Here is a 23,374-nt window from a genome sequence, read left to right as displayed (position 1 = left end):
CCAGAATATATTAGAACATTCCCAATCATTTCCATTCACTGGAAAAGTGATGTCATAGTTTACTTCAGAACAGAACACATGGTCACCTGATGTTACCTCTTCGGGCCACCAGTGAGCACTATGAGAGCTACAGTTTCCCCATGATGTAAAGCAAGGGTCTCCAAGTCCTTCCATCTTCAGGGGTCCTCCTTTCCTTTAATATCCAGATAATATGTCTGTAGAGTTCCAAATGGCAGACCAATCACATGCATTTAATCCCCTACCCATCCTAAGTCCCCTTAAAATGAAAGTAAAGGGATACAAGAGGAATCAAATCAACCACAACAAAGAGGTCTGTATGAAATTCATCAGAAATTTGAACTTACAATAAAGTTAATGAAGAAAAAAAGCAGGACACTGATGGATAAAATAAAACAATGGATGAAAGATCCAGCTCAGACATATTCCTGTTAATTTTATGACTTGGAGGATAAAGAAAGCCTTCAAATTAAGAAGGAAAGTATTGAACCTAGAGTGTCTGTTAGCCAAAATGTCAGTCAATCATGAGGACAAACTAAATATGTTTTCAGCCATACACACTCTGAAAGCCTCCCAGAGCCCCTCCTGAGATAAAATGAGGGAGAAAACAAACTAAGAAGACCTGAGATCTAGAAAACAATTGATCTACTCCAGAAGTACAGAGAAAAAGAGCCTCGGGAGAAGAGTTCCCAACAGATGTAGCAAATAAGCAATTGTTATGAAAGCAGAAATGCAGAAGTCTCTGGAGGCACAGTTTTCTGAGAGAACGTGGATTCCCTGCAGCAGTTACTGTAATTGAAAGGCTGGGTGTTTTGAAAGGTCTATGATGGTAAATGTTTTCTGTTAACAACATAAACAAGAAAATTTTTTTAAAAAGAAGAAAGGAAGGAATGAAAGAAAAGGCAATTAGAAACTTTGTTTGGAAGGAGACTATGTAAGAAAATAAGGGTTCAAATATGAAGCAAACTGAAATGTAGCATGATCATGATTTTGAGGAATGTAAGTGGGGGCAAGAAAAGAGTTCATCGACCTTGATTCTGGAAATATTTTCCTTTAAGTGTCACAGGAATAGTGACGTTGGATTCACAGAAAAGGAAAATTAATCTTAGCCAATTATGAGGCTGTACAGTGAACTCTGGTTATGATGATGTTGATGTGTTTTATTGGTGTTTAGTCTTTAGAATCAATCTATAAACAAGGTCTAGAAAATCCTATATAATAAAAGGCTAATATGCAAATCGACCAAACGGTGGAAAGACTGGTTGCTATGACACGCGCTGACCACCAGGGGGCAGATGCTCAATGCAGGAACTGTCCCCTGGTGCTCAGTGCACTCCCACAGGGGGAGCGCCACTTAACCAGAAGCCTCCGTGGCAGCGCTAAGGACCCCTGGGGGGATGTCTGACTGCCAGCTTAGGACCGCTCCCCTAAGAAACCTAAGTTGGCAGTTGGACATCCCCCAAGGGGTCCCAGATTGTGAGAGGGTAAAGGCTGGGCTGAGGGACCCCCCCTCCGGTGTACAAATGTCATGCACCGGGCCCCTAGTTGAATTATAGAGCAGAATGTACATGGAAAAGTAAATATGTAATTGATAAAGATGATGGAGAATAAAGTTCTAACATGGAGGTAGTCAGACGCTTGTCCTCATCACAACCTCATCTCTCCTGGATCTATTGAGTTATGTTTTCAGGTGGTCACACTTTGCACTGTCCCACCTCCATATCTTTGGCCTTGCCATTCCCTCTCTCCTCTTCCAGCCCCACTAAGCCTGCCCTTTAGACTCCAGCTCATGTCTCCACGTCTCCTCTGTGCTCCATGCTCCTTTGGCAGCCTCAGCCTACAGAAATCTCACTGTACATTTGGGAACCACGTTACAAACTCAAACAGATTTACCAGACAAATGATATAGAGAATATTCTCTTAATGCTGCATATAAAATAAAAACACATGCAAAATATGATAGCAAAGGGAAATTCCCACTGCTAACTTAGAAAACCTTTCTAAAAGCAGGAAATTTGATGTATCCTTAAATTAATATTCTTGATTATTTCAACTTTCAGAGCAAAAGCAATCAATACAAATCCTTCTTTATGATCTGCCCATAGTTTCTATTAATCACACTTAAATTGGGGACCTGTCCTTTTCCTCACAGAGAAGGAATGAATGAGCCCCATTCCCTGGGACCACCTTGCTACCTGGATGTAGAATCCGTGGTTCTCATCAGGCTGAGCGCTGGCATCACCTGGGGAACATTTAAAAGTCCCAATGCCCAGACCATCCTCCAGACCAGTCACATCAGATTATTTGACTCCCTGGGCCAGTTGCTATAGATAGTGTTGTGAATCTAACCAGGAGGTCACTGGTTAGATTCCCAGTCAGCTTCATGCTATTAGAGCTGGGGCCAGGTCACCAGAGGTTTGTGTTAAAAGCTTCCAAGTGACTCTGGTGTGCAGCAAGCCTCAGAGCTGATTTAAAGGCTGCAGCTTCAGACAGTGACTCTTCTAGAACCTCGACCACATATTAGAATCACCTGGTAGCTATAAAGTTGCTTATGCTTGTGCCCCACCCTAGAGACTCTAATTTAACAGTCTGAGGTGTTACCTGGGCTTTGAGATTTTAGAAAACTCCAGGTGATTGTAACATACAGCCAAGGTTGAGACCTCTTCCCTAGCACAGTGGTCGGCAAACTCATTAGTCAACAAAGCCAAATATCAACAGTACAACGATTGAAATTTCTTTTGAGAGCCAAATTTTTTAAACTTAAACTTCTTCTAACGCCACTTCTTCAAAATAAACTCACCCAGGCCGTGGTATTTTGTGGAAGAGCCACACTCAAGGGTCCAAAGAGCCGCATGTGGCTCACAAGCCACAGTTTGCCGACCACTGCCCTAGCATATAACAGAGCAGTAATGGGGAGAGAGAAATAGGTGAAAGACTCCCATAGAAGGAGCTGGGGGACCCCCCACACAAAGGAAGCAGTAGAAGTCCCTTACCCACAGAAATCAGCCACAACAGCCTGGATGTGGGTGTTAGAGGATATTAGGGCAGCACAAAAGTCTCCTTCAGTGAGAAATCATTATTAGAAAGAGGCTCCCAATGGCCTGTGGGCATTCCTTCCTCCAGACCCTAGAGCCAAGCCGGAGTGATCAGCAGTGTTCCCCAGGGCCTGGGGCACTGATCATGGCTCATCCTCTCCCACTGTGGTAGACGGAATCCTAAGTGGAAGGCAAAATGCCCTATGGTGTCTACCCCTGGAGTCATGCCCTATCATCTTCTCCTCTCCAGTTTGGACAATATTCCAATGCTTATAGCCAATGGACTATGGCCGTAGTCAGCAAACTGTGGCTCGCGAGCCACATGCGGCTCTTTGGCCCCTTGAGTGTGGCTCTTCCACAAAATACCACGGCCTGGGCGAGTCTATTTTGAAGAAGTGGCGTTAGAAGAAGTTTCAGTTTTAAAAAATTGGCTCTCAAAAGAAATTTCAATCGTCGTACTGTTGATATTTGGCTCTGTTGACTAATGAGTTTGCCGACCACTGGACTATGGCAAAGGTATGATGCCACTCTGGTGAATACATAATGACATATATAAAAACTCTGTATTACTAGAATGCATGAGAGTAAGAGACACTCTTTGCTGGCCCAGAGGAAGTAGACTACCATGTTGTGAACAGCCTGTGGAGAGGACCGCATGCAGGGAGACACAGCCTGTCTCTAGGAACTAAAAGACTGAATATGCTAATGGACCTTATGTAGACATAGAACTTCGACTCACATTCTGCAGTGAGCAGCCCAGGAAACCACCCGTTATCTATAGTAACCAGCCCACAAAGCCGGTGCTATTTATAAGTCAGACTTGTGGGAATTCACAACACTATCTATAGCAACTGGCCCAGGGATCAAACTATAACCCTTGTAATAATTGGTCCAAAATAACCAGAACTTGATTAATAACTGACAGCTTCTTCATTTTGTCTCTGTTTCCAACTAGGGGTCAAATATATCCCCCTGACCAGTCACGTAGAATGCTGGCTGCTAGGTAGCCTGATTCCAGTTTCCGGAGGCCAAAAGCTTCCAATTACGGCGCATGTGAACTGACACCTCCCTTCTCCACTGTAAATCTTTCCCATTCCTCTGTCTGCCTTTGACTCCCTGCCAAATGCAAGTGATGGTGGCCTACTCCCTTGTTGTAGCAAGCTCTGAATCAATGGCTTTTGCTTGGTCATTGTTTCCACAGAGAAAGAGCCTCAGTCACACCGCTGTAAGGAAGTGAATTCTGGGTGAGAGTTCACAGGTCTTGGCTGAGACGGTAGCCCTGGCCAACACCTGGATTGAAGCCTTATGAGACCCTGGGGCAGGGAACCCCAGCTAAGCTGTACCCAGACTCTTGTCCCATGAAAACTGTGAGATAATAAGTATGTGCTGTTTTTAAGCCATTGTATTTATGGTAATTTGTTATGTGGCAATAGAAAACATATCTTTAAACTCAAGGGGAGCAACATAGATGGGAGCTAACCTTTGACATATACATATGCCAGGTAGAATAGTCAGTACCCTCAGAGTATTGTCAGTTCTCAGGCCAAAGTACTATATGCCTGAAGAGTACCATAGCCAAAAGTGATCTAAATAATAAGGTCAAACAAGAAATCAAAATATTAAATATCTAAATTCACTTTTATACTTTTACTTCTAATTCTCTTCATACTATTTTATATGTAAAGGTAATGTATTTTCTCTAACCAAGTAATACACTGTTTTAAGTAATCAGACTGTTCATAAACATACAACTTCCTACCTAATAATAGACAAACATGCAAATTGACCATACCTCCGACACACCCACAAGCCACACCCACCATCCAATCAGAGTGAGTATGCAAATTAACCCAACCAAGATGGCTATAGCCACAGAGAGCAAGGTTTCCTAGGTAACAGAGGAAGCCAAGCTTTCCGCCTGCCCTTGCCAGGCCTAAGCCTCCACTTAAGCTACAAAGTTTCAACTATAGAAGGTAAAAATATTCAAACAGAAATGGCGGCAGAATGGAGCTTGAGAGAGTAGGCCAGGGTTGCTCCCGGCAACAGGGGAAGCAAAGCTTTCCGCACACCCTGGCCGGGCCCAGGCCTCTGCTTAAGGCTACAAAGTTTCAATTATAACCCCAACAGAAATGGCTGCCGGCTGTGGAGGGAGCCCCAGGCTTGGCTCTGCTCCAGGCTACAAAGTTTCAATTGTAGAAGAAAATAAATTCCAGATACCAGGGCCTCCGCTTGGGTTGCCAGGGGGCGTGGCCGGCCTGCAAACCACCACAGGCCCCTCGCTCAGGCTGCCCCATGCCCCAAGGGAACCCCACCCTGATCAGGGACACCCTTCAGGGCAAACCAGCTGGCCCCCACCCCTGTACCAGGCCTCTATCCTATCTAATAAAAGAGTAATATGCAGATTGATCATCACTGCAACACACAATATAGCTGCCCCCATGTGGTCAAAGATCCTGCCCCCATGTGGACACAAGATGGCCACCACAAAATGGCCAGCAGGAGAGGGCAGTTGGGAGGCACCTGGCCTGCAAGGGAGGGCAGTTGAGAAGGACCAGGCCTGCAAGGGAGGGCAGTTGAGAGGGACCAGGCCTGCAAGGGAGGGCAGTTGGAGGTGATCAACCCTGCAGGAGAGGGCAGTTAGGATTGACCAGGCCGGCAGAGGAGGGAAGTTGGGGGCAAACAGGCTGGCAGCGGAGTGGTTAGGGGGTGATCAGGCTGGCAAGCAGAAGCGGTTAGGGGCAAACAGGAAGGCAGGCAGGCAAGCAGTTGGGAGCCAGCAGTCCTAGATTGTGAGAGGGATGTCCGACTGCCCGTTTAGGCCCGATCCCATTGGACATCCCTCGAGGGGTCCCAGATTGGAGAGGGTACAGGCTGGGCTGAGGGACAACCCCCCTCCGTGCACAAATTTCGTGCACTGGGCCTCTAGTGAAAGAATAAAACCCCAATCATCGCACACTCCAGAGATAATCACTGACTCCTTTTAGATTTTGAAACAAAGATAAAAGTAAATAAATAAATAAAAATATGTAATTGTGCCAAATGCCCTTCCTGCTAAGAACCACCTCCCTATGCCCGGCCGGTGTGGCTCAGTGGTTGAGTGTCAACTCATGAACCAGGAGGTCCCTGATTAGATTTCCAGTCAGGGCACATGCCCTGGTTTTGAGCTTGATTCCCAGAAGGGGGCATGCAGGAGGCAGCTGATTGATGTCTCATCAATATTTCTATCTCTCTCTCTTCCTCTCCCTTTCTCTCTCTCTCTACAAGTCAATAAAAACATTAAAAAAAAGAAAGAAAAAAAGAACCACCTCCTTCTACATGAACCACATCTTTGGAAAAGGAGATGGGCATTTCTAACTACCACCTAACTACTAGATAAGTTCTAACACTACGAATTAGTTACTATCCGCTGATATTCTTCACCTGTTTCCCAGGGTCGCTTTGGGAATTGAGCAAGGTAATGTCACCAGGACCACTGCAGACGAGTAAAGAAAGAATCACCATACTTACTATGATGATGATTTCACGGCTCAGACCCTGGAGTCCAAAACCACTCTTTTCAAGTCATTATATGTGCACAAGACATTCACCTCTACTTGCCCTGCTCAACAGAAGAGAGAAATTGCCGTGTTGCCAGCTCTGGGCAGTGTTCCTGGAGCCGATGCTGCTGGGTTTCCTTTAGAGGGGAAATGGCTTCATTAGAAATGACATCTCTTGGCTAGCAGGTCCTCAGCTGACAAAAGTGCCCCTAGAGCACTTGTGATCCCTGTGGCTGACTGGAGTGCTACTTCACGCTCCGGGAACCCTGGGGTGGGACGTCAAACCTGCCAAAAGTGAGCTAAGTCTGTGAGGTCCAACGTGCGTTATTTTCGTGTTGTTTTTATCCTCTGAGTTTTCTCTGGATAAGACAAACAAACAAACAAACAAAAAACACAGAGAAAACTGTTTTATTTTTAAAATATATTTTTATTGATTTCAGAGAGGAAGGGAAGGGAGAGAAAGATAGAAACATCAATGATGAGAGAGAATCATTGATTGGCTGCCTCCTGCACACCCCCTACTGGGGATCGAGCCTGCAACCTGGGCAAGTGCCCTGACCAGAATCGAGCCATGACCTCCTGATTCATAGGTCCATGCTCATCCACTGAGCCACGCCGGCCGGGCGTGACCACCTGTTTTAAATTGTGGCCTCTGCAGCACCTGCTCTTTCTCTTCCCGGGTTAATTTTTCTCCATGGCACGTATTTTCCATGTTTGTCTGACTTCTTCTCTCTTCCCATTATAATCTGAATTCCATGACAGCGTGGTGTTTTGTTTGTTTGGTTCACTGCTGTAGCCCCCATTTTGCCTGCAGTAGTACTTGGCACCTAGTAGCTACTCAATAAATAATTTTGAATGAATAATCCCAACCCATCTCTACAGAACAAGATGTTTTCTTCGGGGAGGAAAGGGCCAATGGGCCCCAGTCCTGGAACTGATTGAACTTGTGGGGACATCCACGGGGCAATGTTACCAAGATAAGGAAGTTTTTAAGGGGGTGAATGGAAAGAGAGAAAGAGGAAGGCACGGGAAGAAGCAGAAGCCACATATTTTCAGCATTTGCCTGGGACACTGTCTATCAAATAGATTCACTGTTAGGCTGAAGAAGGGTCAAAAGAGGGAGGGAGGTGAGGCCAGGAGTGCCTCTGTTCACCTCTTCCTTTCACTCACATATTCAACTGCTTAGGAATTCCTGTCAGTTCAAAATAGAGTCATGTGCTGCAGAATTATGCTTAAGATGCTGGTCTGATAAGATAACAGCTGAAAAATTCTTATTGCCTCGTTATGTCATAGCTATCTTAACATCATTGCGCAAAGGTTGCAAAAATCCACAAGGATGTGGTTAATGGTAAACAACTTTAACATGGTGTGGTTAGGATGACATTGAGCAGCTCCTAGAGGTGGTTCCTGTGGTTTTGACTAATGAGGAGTTCTTGGAACTGGAATAGCAATGCATAGGTGAAGAAGAGGCAAGAGAAGTTAAACTACAGGAGAAGTAAACAAAGAAACCCCAAGAAAATTCAGTGAAGGGTTTAGCAGGTTTTGCAGACCTCAACAAGCTTCTTAAAAAGTTTGAAAATGACCTGGCCAGTGTGGCTCAGTTGGTTGGGCTTCATTCTGTGCACCAAAAGGTTGCTGGTTCGATTCCAGTTAGGGCACATACCCTGGTTGCGGGACCAATTCCCTATAGGAGGCATGCAGGAGGCATCCAAACCATGTTTCTCTCCCATCATTGTTTGTCTCTAAAAAAAAATAAAAATTAAAGTTTTTAAACATGAACCTCCAACATTGAAAAGGTTTTCTTTAATAGAGAGGAATGTTCATGGTGCATTATCTACTAACAAACAAAGCCTATATAATAAAGAGGTAATATGCAAATTGACCATCACACCCTTGCACAAGATGGCCACCCCCATGTGGTACAAGACGGCCACCACAAAATGGCTGGCAGGGGAGGGAAGTTAAGGGTGACCAGGCTGGCAGGGGAGGGCAGTTGGGGGTGATCGGGCCAGCAGGGGAGCAGTTAGGTGTCGATCAGGCTGGCAGGGGAGTGGTAGGGGCAATCAGGCAGGCAGGCAGGTGAGCGGTTGGGAGCCAGCAGTCCCAGATTGTGAGAGGGATGTCCAACTGCCGGTTTAAACTGGCAGTCGGACATGCCCTGACGGGTCCCAGATTGGAGAGGGTGCAGGCTGGGCTGAGGGACACCCTCCCCCCAACCCCCGCAGTGCATGAATTTCGTGCACCAGGCCTCTAGTCCTATATAATAAAAGGCTAATATGCAAATAGACCAAACGGCAGAACAACTGAACAACCGGTCGCTATTACGTGCGCTGACCACCAGGGGGTGTGTGGAACTATGATGGTGGGCGTTGACAGCAGGCAGCAGAGCACGGAACATGGTGGGTGCAGGCCGCGGAGGGATGGTGGAGCAGGTGAGCAGGGCACCAGACCAAGGCAGGGTGCTGGTCACTGTCATCTGGGTGAGCCTCTAGTGGTTACTGTAAATTCTTTGCTCCCACACTCCACGGTCCCGCCCAATGCTCGAACCTGCTGCCGTCAGTGTGTGGGAGTGGCAGCGGCAGGAGCGGGACTGCCAGCAGACAGGGAACCGGGTGTGGCGGGAGGGGCCGAAGTGGGAGGGGCTGGGCGGGGGGAGTGGAGGATGGACCGAGACCCGCCCCTGTGCACACTGCAGCCTTGTGGCCCACAGTTCCTTTCAAGGTGCACGAATTTGTGCACTGGGCCCCTAGTCAATGATAAAAAAAAAAAAAAAGAACAAAGCAAGGAAACCACTATCGACATATTTCTATAAAGAGTGACACCTCCTTAAGAAGAGCCTCAGGCAGGTTCTTCAGGGGTTATTCCAGAAAAAGCCATTGTTATCATAGGAGATGCCCCCTCCATGCATGTTAAGGCCCCTGGAGACTTTACAATGGAACAAGATAATGGAGGTGGAAGTCAGTGATACTGATGATCCTGACCCTATGTAGGCCTAGGTTCATGTGTGTGTTTCTTAGTTTTTAACAAAAACGTTTACAGAGTAAAAAAAAAATTAAAAAAAATACATATATGAAATATTTTAAAAATGGGAAAAGCTTATAGAATGCTATAAAGAAAATATTTTTGTACATCTGTACAATGTGTTTGTGTTCTAAGCTAAGTGTTAACACAAGGGTCAAAAATCAAAAAGTTTATAATGTAAAAAGGTTGCAGTGAGTGAAATTTAATTTATTATTGAAGAAAAAAACTTTTTAAATTTAGTGTAGCACAAGTGTATAGTGTTTATAAAGTCCACAGTAATGTCCAGTGAGGTCCTAGACTTAGAGCTTCACATTCACTCACCACTCACTCACTCACTTACCCAGAGCAACTCCCGGTCTTACAAGCTCCACGCATGGTAAGTGCCGTATACAGGTGTACCAATTTTTATCTTTTATACCATATTTTTACTGTACCTTTTCTTTGTTTAGATACACAAATACCTACCAGTGTGTCATCATTGCCAAGAGTATTCAGTTCAGTAGCATGTTGTACAGGCTTGTAGCCTAGAAGCAATAGGCTATATTGCATAGCCTTTTGTGTGTAGTGTCAACATAAAAAATATCCAAACCTGCCCTGACTGGTTTGGCTCAGTGGATACAGTGTCAGCCTGTGGACTGAAGGGTCCTGGGTTTGATTCTGGCCAAGGGCACATGCCTGGGTTGGGGGTTCAATCCCCAGTAGGGGGAGTGCAAGAGGCAGCCCATGGAAGATTCTCTCACATTGTTGATGTTTCTCTCTCTCTCTCTCTCTCTCTCTCTCTCTCTCTCTCTCTCTCTCCCTGTCCCTTCCTCTCTGAAACCAATAGAAAAATATTTTTAAACAATGTCCAAACCTGTAAGAATTTTTATGAGTTTATTTGAGCCCAACTGATAATTTCTGGGGAAAAAGGAAATTACTTTGACATTCCAAAGGTGTGTCATCAGGTATGTTATCATAGATGCAAAGATTGACCCTTGTTAGGGAAAAATACCAGCCAGGGACGTGACTAACGCCATGAACGGCTTTTAGATGGAAAGTGTGTACACACACTGTGATTATTTGCAGACGCCGGCACCTGCCCCCCAGCCCTCCAGAAAGTCAGCCCGCCAGGGCAGGAAGATCTTTCTGTAGCGCATATACCCCAAGCATTGACTCTGCCTGGAGCATAGCAAGTGCTCAATTATTTATTGAATGCGCGTCTTGGAACAGAACCCTCGGGGCAGTGGGTTATTTTCCCGCGAGCTGAGCTGATTATAAGTGATAAATAAATCTTGGTATTTAGAAGGCAGGGTTCACAAGAACTAACACCAATCAAAGTTTCTGCTGCTGCTGATCTGAAGAACAAGAATACTGTCTTTCTCCGTTTTTGTTTGTGTGGGTTTTTGTTTGTTGCTTCTGTCCAAAACAGGCGTCCTTGCTCTTTTTGCAACACCGGCTACATCGGTAACTCTACCACGGTCTGCAGTTTCTCCCCAAAGGAGCTCTCCCGGGGGCAGGTGGGAAAACTCGGCAGGAAGCTCACCAGGGACCGGCCCGACTCGGTTCCCGGCGGGGGCGGCTCCCAGCTTCCCAGCCCGTCCCGGTCGCCCTCCCGGGTGTGCCAAAGGTCCCCCAGCGCCGAGCAAACCAGCAAACCACATCCCGCTGCTCTGATTCCCCGAGCCGGGCGGGGCCGGGCGGCCCCCTTCCCCGCGACCACGGAAAAAAAAAAACACGCAGTGGTGGGGTCCGGCGGCCGCCGGGGCTCCCGGTGCGGGTCGGAGCCGGGACAGAGGGCCGCGCCGCGCCGCGCAGGCCTCCGCCTGCCGCGCGTCCAGCCCGGTCCGCGGAGGGGCGGCGGGCCCGTCCGGGAGGGGGCTCCGCGCGTTCGTGCTGCCCCGCAGTGAGCGGAAAGGAAGGAGACGGGGAAGAATCTCCGAGAAGAGAGCTCCGGTCCGCCCGCGGGAGTGCCGGAGAGAGGGGCGGCCGCGCCCCGATGCCCGCCAGGCCAAGTTTGCTCCGGGTTAAGAAAACTTTCTGGTCCCGGCTCTGCCGCGTAACAGCCGGGTTCCCGGTCCCAGGGTGAGTGCGGCGGCTGCACGTCCGGAGGGGCGGAGAGTGCGCGGCGCTGGGGAGGGGTGGCGGGACCCCGGGTCGCGCAGGCGCCTTCTCGCCCCTCACATCACCCCCTCGAGGTGCTGCGGGGGGGGGATGGCTACTAGCGCTGGAGCCGAGGGAGGGCCGGAGGCCGACACAAAGCCCTCCCCTCCTCGCCCCTCCTCCCTTTCCCCTCCTCCCTTCTTCCTCCTCCCCCTTCTCCTCCTCCCGCTCCTCCCCGGTGGGGAAGCCCAGCCCCGCGCTAGTCCGCGGGGCTACCGGTCTCCCCCGCTTCCCGGACCCGCGGGGAGGTCCCGAGCGAGGTAAGGGGCGTCGGCCGCGGAGACCCCACCCCTCGTGCCCGCACCCAGCGCCCTGGACGACGCCGGGGTGCGGGCGGGGTCTCTGCGGGTTTCAGGGCGCGGGGTGCTGCTCTTCAAACTCTCCTCCCCTCCGGGGAGACCTGGGGGGAGAGCAGCCAGCGGCCTCGGAGGTCGTGGGGGCCGATGGGGGAGGAGGCGCCGGGGAGTGGGGACCGGGCAGGGTGACGTTACAGCGCTGCGAGGCGGCCGCCGCTCCAGGCAGGGTCATGGGGTATCCTCAGCTGACCTTTGCGGGGTGGCGTGCGGGGCAGCTAGGAGGTGACGGCGCGGCGGCCCGAGGAGCGGGGAGTGTGCGTGCGCTCGGAGGAGGAGGAGGAGGAGGTAGGGACCTTTGTCGAGTTCTACCTGCGGGGACGTCTACTCGGTGTCAAGTGCGCGCGGGCGGGAGCGGGCGTCGCACCGCTCGGGTGCGGGGCGAGGACCTGGTTCGTGAGCCCAGCTTGAGCACCAGGCAGACGCTCCGGGCTGAGGTTTTCTCCCTCGGGAATTAGCCTCGGCAGGAGGGGGCCGGTGAGCCCTGGCTGGGGGCGATCGGGCTGCAGCGGTGATTGATTGCGCTGCTGGCGGAGGAGGAGCAGCCCCGGGTTCCTGCCTGGAAGGGTTAGGGCCACTTTCCCACTTTGAGGCCTCCACCCTTGGCCTCTATTCCCACGGCTCAGCATCCACCCACCCACCCGTCACAGGGCGCCCCTCGACGGCCGGGAGACTGCAGGGTTCGCAGAATCCAGCCGTAGAGTCTCTGATAGGTTGCCAAGAAATACAGGGCAATACCGGCCCCCTGGGCCCCAAAGAGGCTCCTCTCTTCTGAAAGCTCTCAAATCCTCAGGGCTTTCCGAATTCTGCGAGGAGGCCCGCACTGACCTTGCTTGTCGTGGAGCCGCACTTGCCTGCAAGCCTGAGAGTTTCAGGCACGCTGGGGTTTCTTAGGAACATCCTGTTATCAACAAGGAAACCTCAGCATTCTTCAACCAGCAGGACTGTGTAAATATTGCAGCAAAAATAAACACTTGGTGGTTCTCAGTCATTAAGATAAATAGTATTTTAAAGCAATATTTTAAAAATCAAATATAATGTAAAAAATCCACGATGAACAGCATGCCAGCATTTTAAATAAAGGCGGGTGGTTGTGATGACCCTGCATCCTTGTGCCAAGGGAACAGTTGTTTCCAGACGCCCTCCCTGTGTTAGGTCCCCACTTGGAGGTTTATGAGGGTTAGTAGAACATAAACATGCAACCGATTAGGCAGTTGCATGTTTATGTTTTATATACAGCCAGGTTTTTGGACTGTGCAGCTTTTATTTACTTTTTACCTCGTTCAAATACGGGAGAATATTTTGATAAGGGTACATAGAGGCACACGTTTTCCCTTTTGCCTCATGTTCCAATACGTCTGTCGCACACTGGTGAGTTCCCAGTGCTCTGGAACCTCCATGGAGGGTATCAGGAGCCAGGGATTGGGAGGGGCTTGGACAGCCAGAGGACTGGAGAAGAAGGCTGGTGGTTGACCATAGCCTTGAGGTTTGAGAAGTCTGCTCTCAGCCGTTGGAAGCTGGGGTCATGAGAGAAGGCCCAGCCTGCTACCGGGACTTCCTGGTCTAGTGACATTCTCCTGCAGATTGTCTAAGCAGAAAAAGATTAAAGTAGCCCACACTGGACCCTCATGCAGGGGTAGATGGCAGGAACTTGACTCCCTGTAGGACTGCGTGCTGGTTTTAGAGGTAACTCCCAGCAGCCCTCTTATCTCCACCCAATGTCCCCTAGCCCTTTTCAGGGGTCACTACTCCAAAGAGGAGTTCTACTCTCAAGAAACATCCTCCTTACCGAGCTAAGTCTCTTCCTCTGCTTAGAAGAGACAGATACGTTATTTCTCCTCCTTGCAAGGAGGCCCATTCTTCACATACTCCCCACATGATATCATTTTGGCATTGTGTCCCACTCCCCCTATCCATCCAGCCCTCCTAATGATCCTTCAAGATTCCTAAGATTTCAGCTGGGAAGCTTTCCCTGACCTCCCTCCTCCTTTTCCTGGCCAGGCACCCACTTCAGAATCCCAGAATTACTTGTATCTGTATCTCTTATGAGCAGTATGCACTGGACCCCACTGGCCCACTGTCTGAATTTCCTAAGGTCGAAAACCAGGTCAGAGCTCTTCCTGATTAGCACTCAAGGAATGGGTATTGAAAGAATGAACAAAAATATCCCTTTATAAATGCATTTTTTAAAAAAATCGTCACCTGAGGATATGTTTTTCATTGACTTTAGAGAGAAGGGGAGAGAAACACTAATATGAGAGAGTAACATGTATTGGTTGCCTCTGGCATGAACCTGACCAGGGATCAAACCCACAACCTGGTTATGTGCCCTGACTGGGAATCGAACCTGTGACTCTTTGGTACACAGGACAGGGCTGTAAATGCATTTTGAGGAGTTACACAACAAGAAGTATATCATTAGCAGAGAATCATACTTTTATGGCACTTTATAAAGTGCTCTTAGATGCCTCATATGTTTCTCAAAGCAGTATTATTAATTCCATTTGTAGGTGAGAAAACAGAGGCCTGGAGAGGTCCAAGTACCAAAGCTAAAACCAGGACTCAGATCCAGTAATCATTTCGCTGTACCACAGCTGACTTGCTAGAGGCGGCTGTGCTCAGTGTATGTCTAGAGGAGAATTTACCCAGTTGAGCTTTAGGATGAAACATTGCTGAAGAATTACTAAAGAGTCACAGTGGTAAAATACATATATTAGAGTAATGCTAGTGTTAAACTAAGGTTTTTCCAATGTAGGATTTTCAGTGCCTTTCTCGTTAGAATGAGCATTGGGACTTTTTAGGATGATGCCATAATGTGGAATGTTTGCCAGCTTCATTTGGCCACAGAACTCTCTTTCTTGTGAAGCATCTTTTGGAGCCAGCGTTCCTACGGGTCCACGTTGGGAAATGTTTTGTTCACCCAAATGGTTTTTAGTTCACCTTCCAACATCTAGGCAGTTTCTGAAAAACGTTGGCGCTCAGGATAGTAAAAATACATATTCTGGACATTAAACCTAATCCCCTCTCGTAAATGTAGAGTGAATTTTTGGTCTGCCAGTTTCTGTGGCCCTGGTTAACATGAGTCAGTTCTCCAGGTTTGATCAGATCTGAGGGAGCTGAGGAGGAGTCGGATAAAAGGGGCAAACAGGCCCTAGAGAGCTCTGTCTTCATGCTGCCCAGAGGCCTGCAGACCGCACTCCGCCTCCCCTGAGAATGCCTCAGAGGCAGCTGTGTGTCGGGAATGGCAGTGTTGGGGTTCTGAAACTGATGGCACATTGGGTTGATCACCTCCATTGAATAGGAAATACACCCTGAGTTTTCAGTTGTCTCACTTCCTCTCTCCTGGGGAGCTGGCAGTGTGGATGGTGTCAATGTCTGTTCCTGAAAAGGTAGCAACAATCACTCACTGGGTGCCTCCGGCCTGGAACAAAGGGCTGCTGATGGTAGCCCCCAGTTCATGTGCACCCATTATTTAAAATCAGGGGTGTGTGTTTTTTTAATTTTATTGGGATGACATTGGTCAACATGAACAGATAGTTTTCAGGTGTGCGTTTCTATGTTACAAGATCTGTATATTACACCTTGTGCCTACCAGCCAAAGTGAAATCTTCTGTTTTTAAAAAGACTTTGCTTACAACCTACTATGGTACTATCAGGCACTTTTCACAGATCTGTAACCCTGCCTGTTAAGGCTGTATTGCATTTAAGAGAGGAGGTGAACTGGGGGAGCTGGGATTCCTATTTCAGGAGTTCCGAGAAGAATTGTGGGCTAGCAGAGGAGCGGAGCCATGGGAAGTAATACCGTAATCGGAGAAACGTAGCTGGGTGAATTTACTGTCCACCCGCAGTTATTTCTTCATCTCCAGCGCTGAGCAAATTTATCTCTAGATTTGTCTCATAGAGTTTTCCAAAGTGTGAAAAGTGGCCGCTGATACCAGTATTGAATAGAGTGGTATCATAGAAGTCAAGGGAAGGAATGTTTTGAGAAAAATGGACACCTATCAGATGGTGTGTATGTGTATGTGTGTTCAGCAACTGCGTGCGTGCGCGCGCGCACACACACACACACACATACACACACACGATTGCACACTCACATACTCCTGCATTTGTGGCCATGGAAGAGAATGGGGAGGAAATACCGAATATGATTGTAACCTGTTGAGTTTAAAAGTTCTGTATGTCACCCAAATAGAAATTTTCCATAAGTAGCTGGAGACACAGGAAGTCATTGAGACACGGAAGCTGTCTCCAGTTGATGAACTTACCCAGAGTGAGACCACAGGAGGAGCAGAAAGATCAAACCAGAACATTGTTTGGATATGGATCCAGGGGCAGGGAAGGGGATTGTGAAGCCAGGGAGGGGGAGGAAGAGCCTGCACTGATGAATAGGACCATCCAGAACCTTCCACCTGCTAGCTTATGGCCAGCATCTGTCGTGATTGGTCAGGGCCCAGGCTGACCCAAGTTGTGAAGTATCCTATATAATAAAGAGCTAATATGCAAGTGATTGTCACACTCCCCCCCCCCCCCCGCCCTGGGGAACCTGAGGCTGTGCCCCCCACCCTGTGGGGCTTGACTGGGCTGGGGCCGGCCCGGTCTGGGTCTTGCGCAGTTTCGAGGCACGCACGGGTGGGCGGGGACTTGACTCTGGGTCCCGCGGTGCGCCCCAGACTCTGACAGGAGGGAGATTTTCATATACATTTTACTAATTTTCTTTCATCTCTGACACTTGTATTATAGAGAAAGGGCAAATAGCAATATTAAAATACTTCCTCTAATTAATTCCCCTTTAATATGCACAAATTTCGTGCACCAGGCCACTGGTTTTTAATATCATCCCTGAGAAGTGCGGAGTGTCAGCTGAGATTGTGAATGGAACCATACAAGTTAGTATAGTCTCTAGCAAACCCACTCAACAGCATTATCAAATATTGATTGAATGAATGAATGATTAAATGAAAGTGGTTTTTGGAGTAGAAACTATTTTATTTTTGTTAATCCTCACCTGAGGTTATTTTTTTCCATTGATTCTTGTTTAGAGAGAGTGGAAGGGAAGGAGGGAGAGAGCGAGAGAGAAACATTAATGTGAGAGAGACACATCGATTGGTTGCCTCCTGCACATGCCCTCATTGGGACTGGAGATTGAACCTGTGACCTGTCAATCTGCAGCCGACATTCTAACCACTGAGAAACACTAGCCAGAGCTAGAAACTATTTTAATGGTTTCATGAAAGTGTAAACAAAGCCATTTTGTAGAAGAATCTCAGAAAATAAAATTGGATTTTGGGGAGAGTGGGATATGAGGCTATGGACATTTCATCCTTATTCTGGACAAGAATCCTTGGTGGCAGCAACTCTTGTCAGTAACTTTGAATACTACTGAGAGTTGTAGGAAAAGTTATAAAGGTGTGCTGATTTGTATTTTGAAACCATCTGTAAGATTGATTTAAATGATGTGTCCAGGCTTTATAGTGTCCAAATGAGAAGCAAATTCATGAGGTGTTCTAATTGCTGCTGTGAACTTATATCTCATTTTTATTTGATCAAGTGATAGTAAATGATGAAGATATTAGTATGTAATTACCTGAAATTCTGAAAAGTTGAGCATTTTAAAAATCAGATTTGTTGGAAACATTTGTATTTTACAATTTTTAATGAGTTAAGTCTATTTCAATTTAGTAGGTTAACCTACTAAATGAAATAAACAGACATTTTGGTTTTCACATATATGGTTTTATGTATTTGTTCAGGAATACAAAATATAAAAGTCCAAACCTTTAGCTAATTTAAATAGTTAGCTAGATTAACTTAATTAAGTATTTTTTTTTCCTTATTAAAGAAATCATTCAGATTTTTTTCCAAATAGCTAATGCCCCATTGCATTTAACTTTGGTTTGATTGCAAGGATAATTTTTTAAAAATTAATCGAGGCAGACATCTCTCCTGTATGGTAAACGAGGGTCTCCTTCTCTGGTAGGATTGCACATGACGGGTTGAGTCCCCCCAAATCAGCCAGATTTCCACACCCCCTCGCAGGGCTGAAACCAGAGGCCCTGTCTCCTAAGACCAATCTGGAGTGTGTCTGACTTCAACACGTGGTGCCCGGATAAGTGAGAGGGCATCTAAACCACACGCCTCCTTTCACTGTCCAGACGTTTCTTGCCTAAGTGCCGAGGGTTCGTGACATTTTGTCATAAAGAACCCAATGTTATGAGTAGTGGAATGTTCATACTTTTTCTTTGGATTTCTTTAATGGCTCCTGTGCTTAGAAAGCCTTGCTTGTATCCATAAGCAACTAGTCATTTATCTTTTCTTCTAATTTTTATGGACTCAGTGTTACAGATTACTGTTTAAATTCATTTAGAATCATTTGATGGGTGGTTTGTGAAGTAAGAATGCTACTTAATTCTCTCCTTCCCCCCACACTAGCTTACGCTCAGGCCCAGCATCATTTGGTGAATAAAACTGTTGTCGGTGGAAATGGAGTTCTTAGGGTGCCACGAGGAAAATAATTCCCCGAGGCCCCCAAGGGAGGATGGGGTGTCATGGAAAGCTTTATTGATGATGTAAAATTAAGGGAGTTCCCCTCCAAGGTGCCATCTCTGTCCCTCCCGCCATGGAAGAAGTCCGATCTGGTCTTCAGCAGGGCCACTGCCCATTATTTCTGCTCCTTGTTAACGTCCAGTCCAGTCCAGCATCTGGCTAGCTTAGCTTGTGTTCCCAGCTACACTCCATTGCATGTGAGTCCGAATGGCCATGGGTTACGCGGCTGCTTAAGGCCACATGGCTATGGAGAGACAACAGGCGAGTGCAAGGGCACGTGCAGGTCACAGAACAAGAGAGTGAAAAAGAGGAGAGGGAACTCTATGTCTGGGGAGTTTAACCGTCCAAGATTTCCTGTGCTTCTGTTGGGGTCCACCCTCTAGCCAATCCATTGTTCCCCAGGGTAGACGGACAGGCGAGCACCTTCCCTATGCCACCATGACTTCTCTGCACATGTGCCCCTCGCCGTCTTTGTTCAGTCCCTCCCCCCAGGGATCTGCAGGGGAATGTGAAACTGTAGTTCCCTGGTGAAGCTGCCCAGATGACCATGTTTATAATGTCTGGCCTCCCCTTTGCTCTCTTCCTGTTATTAGTAACTAGCTAATTATGACACTAACAAACCCACCTCTCCCCAGCTCTGGAATTCATGCAGAATTTGGCAGGGCAAGTCCCACTCTGCTTTCTGTCCTTTATCTTTTTCTTTCTTCCTACCTGCCCAATTTTCTAAGCAATGCTCACCATTAAGTCTTCCAGTCAACTTTTATTCCATGGATTTGTTAGGAATGATACTAAGCCTAGACGCGGATTTGGGGAGACTTGGTAGTTTTGGATCCTCTTTTTCTAGTAAACCATAGATTGAATGAAAGCCTGCAGGGTTGGTTGTGCATATTCAGACTCTTGCTGGTAGAAATGGGGCTCTTTCACAGGATTGCAAGGAAAGCACTGCAGGAGACCCACCTGTGGGAGGTTGACGTTTCCTGGTCAGATTCACTGGAGAAGCAAAATCAAAAGACTGCCCCCTGGGTTCCCAATGTCTCATCTCTGTCCATCCTGCCATGGAAAAAGTCCAATCCTATCTTCATCAAGCCCAGTACAAAGGCCACGGTCCAAAAGTTCTGTGCCATGGGTTCGGTCCAGTTCAGACGGTCCCCATCCAGCTAGCTTACACTGTTTCTGGCTGCCGCTGTGCCCAGGCCTGCAGTGTGTGCCACGGGCCCCAGGTGGCTGCTAGGGCCACATGGCTATGGAGAGAGAACACACAAGGGACTGGGGAGAGTGCATGTTACTGAGGGAGGGAGGCAGGAAGGGAGGGGGAAGAGAGAGAGAGAGAGAACTTCTTTGTTAAGCTGATTATATTATCTTGGACTTGGAAGGACCAGGTGACTTACAAACTAACCAATCTATTTCCCAAACTCTTGCAGGCTGGTGCTGGATCCTCCCAATAACCAATCCATTTTCTAGGTCTTTCGGGTTCTGTGTCCCTTATCCAATCTGTTTCTTTGCTCCGGCTAGACAGACAGGCCTCTGTGGTCCCCATTTTGGCTCCTATTCTGCATGCCTCAAAGTAGAAGCACCTCCCCCTGTGCATCTTGACTTCTACTGGGCATGTGCCCAGCAGAGGAATTTTTCCTGCTGTTTTTATTCTTCCCCTGGTATGCCAGGTCCTGAAGGCAGAGAATGCCCTGGGGAGTGTGTGAAGCTGTAACTTCCTAGTGGAGCAAGCAGGCTCAGTGTCCGATTCAGCTCCCCAGTTTATGAGGCTTCTTAATGTCTGATTCTCTTTGTTCCCTCTCTTATTAATGACTAGCTACCTACTGACCACATGTATTGACCCACCAGCAATGCCTGGGGAAGGAAACACTAACTGGACTGGTTCTGCAGAGTCGTGGTGGGGATGTGGGATCCTGGCAGACTCCCAGGGACTCCAGGTTCCTTTGTGATCTGACTGTCAGGTTCCCCTGTTCAACTCCTGGCCTGAGGGCCCTCCAGCCTAGCAGGGGATACTTACAAACAGCGGTGAGAGCAGGACAGTGCAGTCATTACTTGACTAGGGAGACACACTTGTCAAGTTTGAACTTGAAAACCTCTAATGAAAGTTCTTTATTATTTTCCTTTGCAATTGTTTTTCCCCTTGGCAATTTAGGGATCTGAAGGAGAACAAAGACAGAGGCTTGTGTCTTTTAAAAGGTGTCATTTTAACATAAACAGGGAAGGGGGTGTGGATTGCAGAGACTCCTCTGGCTCCTGGCTACACTAGCATGTGAAGGAAGTGTGCCTGGCTCCTGAGCAAAGGAGCGGAGGGAGGGAAGGAGAGAGGGAGAGAGGGAGGGAGGGAGGGAATAGGGTCCAATGAACAGACAGGAAGACTCCCCGCCACATTGATGAAGGTGCTCCATTTAGGGTGGTCTCCTCAAAGCTTCTTACTTGCTCTGTAGGATGGTCTGATGTTTGAAGTACAGACCCAACAGTTCCCTGCCCCTCTCCCAGCGTGGGAGTCTTCTGCTGGCCATCTGTCCATGCCCTCCCACCCCATTCTATCTGTGTTCTGGGATTCTTTTCTTAACACATACCTAATACATACTTGGCATTACAGTTTTCCTCTGGGAAAATTCCTCTCATACCCCGATTATCCCTAATATTTTAAGCTAATGTCTTTCCCTAAACAGTGTATAGGGTGACCTTAGGCTATGCAGATGATCTAAACCAGTGATGGTGAACCTATGACACGCGTATCAGCACTGACACGCGTAGCCATTTCTGATGACACGCGACCGCTGAGGCAGCCGCATGCCTAGGATGAAACATTTGCTGCTCCTGAGGATGAAACATTTGTGAAATAATGTTTTTTCCTCTAAGTGACACACTACCCGAGTTATGCTCAGTTTTTTGGCGAAGTTTGACACACCAAGCTCAAAAGGTTGCCCATCACTGATCTAAACAATACAAGTAACCTCCTACATTTTAATACTGGTTTGCGTAAACTCTCTTCACTCTACCTATTAGAGGTGGAGTCATTTCAAAGAGTCGGGGCTAGGAAAGGGCAGAGTGATCTCTTTCTATTCAAGGGTGACATAGTTGCATATAAAAGAGGTACTTTGTCCTGTCCCCAAGTCAGAAAAGGATTCTGGCAGAATCTGCCAGAAGGAAGGATTAGGTGGTGATAGCTAGCCAATCACAGGAGGCTTCAGAGATGAAGCTCATTGTTACCAGGAGGTTGCAACTTACCATGATGCTGCCAGTGATACACCGCCAGTAAGAATTCTGTGCATCTGCTATTCTGAGCATGCAGTAGCTGGGGTAATGGTTGAGACAGAGAAGCCAAAATCACATGGCAGGCCCATGTGGAATCAGATGACATTTTAAACATTATGGTTCAAGATCTCAAGATCTACATCAGGTTAAAGTCTTATTTAAACTATGGTGGAAACCAATCTCTCTTTTAGTGTTTCTAAGGTATTTTTCAGTTAGCTAAATAATCAAGAAACCATTAAAATAATAATTGCAAGAGAAAAATGATCAGCAATAGGGATAAAAGAAGATGAACAGTACAAGCAGAAAGGGCAACACTTTAGCTACTATTTTCCTATGAGTCCATTTAAACTTCGGATCTTAGCTGGTCTTTAATATTCGGAGGGATTCTCTATACAATCCATGAAAGATAGTACAGTGAAAGTATGAACGGCTGGACTCAGTTCGTCCAGAGAGAGAAAAAGAGCCTGGCCTGAGAACCAGGACTTCATAGTTCTCAGGGATTATGATGCCTTGATAAAATAAATATCCTTCTAGAAACAGAGATAAAAATTAATAAACACAGTGAAGGAGTTGTTGAAGGTTGGCTGAACTGAAGGCACTGTACAGCTATATGACTAGGTAGTACAGTTTATTTAATTTAACAAAACTCTTTTTGAGGAAGTTTTTTTCGGTGAGTGCTGGAAAAATTAATCAAGATATGACACCTATTGACTTCACACATTTTTACACACCATCTGAGAGGCCTAGCAAAGAAGCAAGGAGAAGGCCCTCTGATAAAGCATTTCCAAGAAATCATTTAACAGAAAATTTCTGTGAATGAACATTGGTGAAGGAACACAATTCTCCTTGTTCTCAGTCTTGAGGAAGACATGTGCAATCTTGTTTTTCTTGGAGATTTGCTTTGGCTCAGCACCACCACACTCCGAAATCCATTGACCCTGCCATCAGGTCGCTGCCTCTCTTTCAAATCACATCCTCACCTGCCTTCTTTCCAAATCAGATCCCATGGTCTGCGATTAGAACCCTTCCTTGCTGGTCTCTTACAGAGGACCCCCCTGCTAAACCCAGCCCTGGCTGAAGCATGCTTCCCCTGGTCTGTGCCCGTTCCAGGCAGATGGGCATGGCTGGAAAATCACGGGCACATTAAAGGGTTCATGGCCATTGGTTTGTAGGGGTCCTACTTCATTTGATCAGTCCATCCACTTTCCTCTTCAGATCAGTCTTTGACTGCCATTTACTACTGTTACATATATATGTGTGGTTAAATAAAGTTTGGGTTTATTACTTTGATTTTTTATTATTATTATTACTGATATTTCCTTTTAATCAGAAGAACTTCCACCAGCAGCCCTGCGCCTGTATTCATATGCTCTACCTCCCCTCCTGCCTCAGTGAATAAAACACCCGCCATGCTCTTCTGGGGAGTCAACTTCTTCGCTTGTGCAGTGGCTCCTGACTTCTCTCACATACTCAA

The 23,374-nt window shown here is 47.2% G+C and overlaps 1 protein-coding gene across 4 annotated transcripts in view; it reads left to right on the top strand.

The window, feature by feature from the left end:
• The first annotated feature begins 11,900 nt into the window (after positions 1-11,900).
• Positions 11,901-23,374, top strand: part of RIN2 (Ras and Rab interactor 2) — a 207,329-nt gene continuing 195,855 nt past the window's right edge. For 2 of the 4 annotated variants that reach the window (XM_079783501.1, XM_079783495.1), the window contains exon 1: positions 12,276-12,390. The gene's annotated coding sequence lies outside the window, so the exon portion shown is untranslated. Of the gene's footprint in view, positions 12,010-12,274; positions 12,391-23,374 lie in introns of those variants that run through there. The other 2 variants (XM_079783496.1, XM_079783504.1) reach the window with 2 other exon arrangements.

The sequence above is a fragment of the Cnephaeus nilssonii genome (assembly GCF_951640355.1).
Source record: "Cnephaeus nilssonii genome assembly, chromosome: 11".
Lineage (NCBI taxonomy): Eukaryota > Metazoa > Chordata > Mammalia > Chiroptera > Vespertilionidae > Cnephaeus > Cnephaeus nilssonii.
This window is presented reverse-complemented; position numbering and strand designations above follow the sequence as displayed.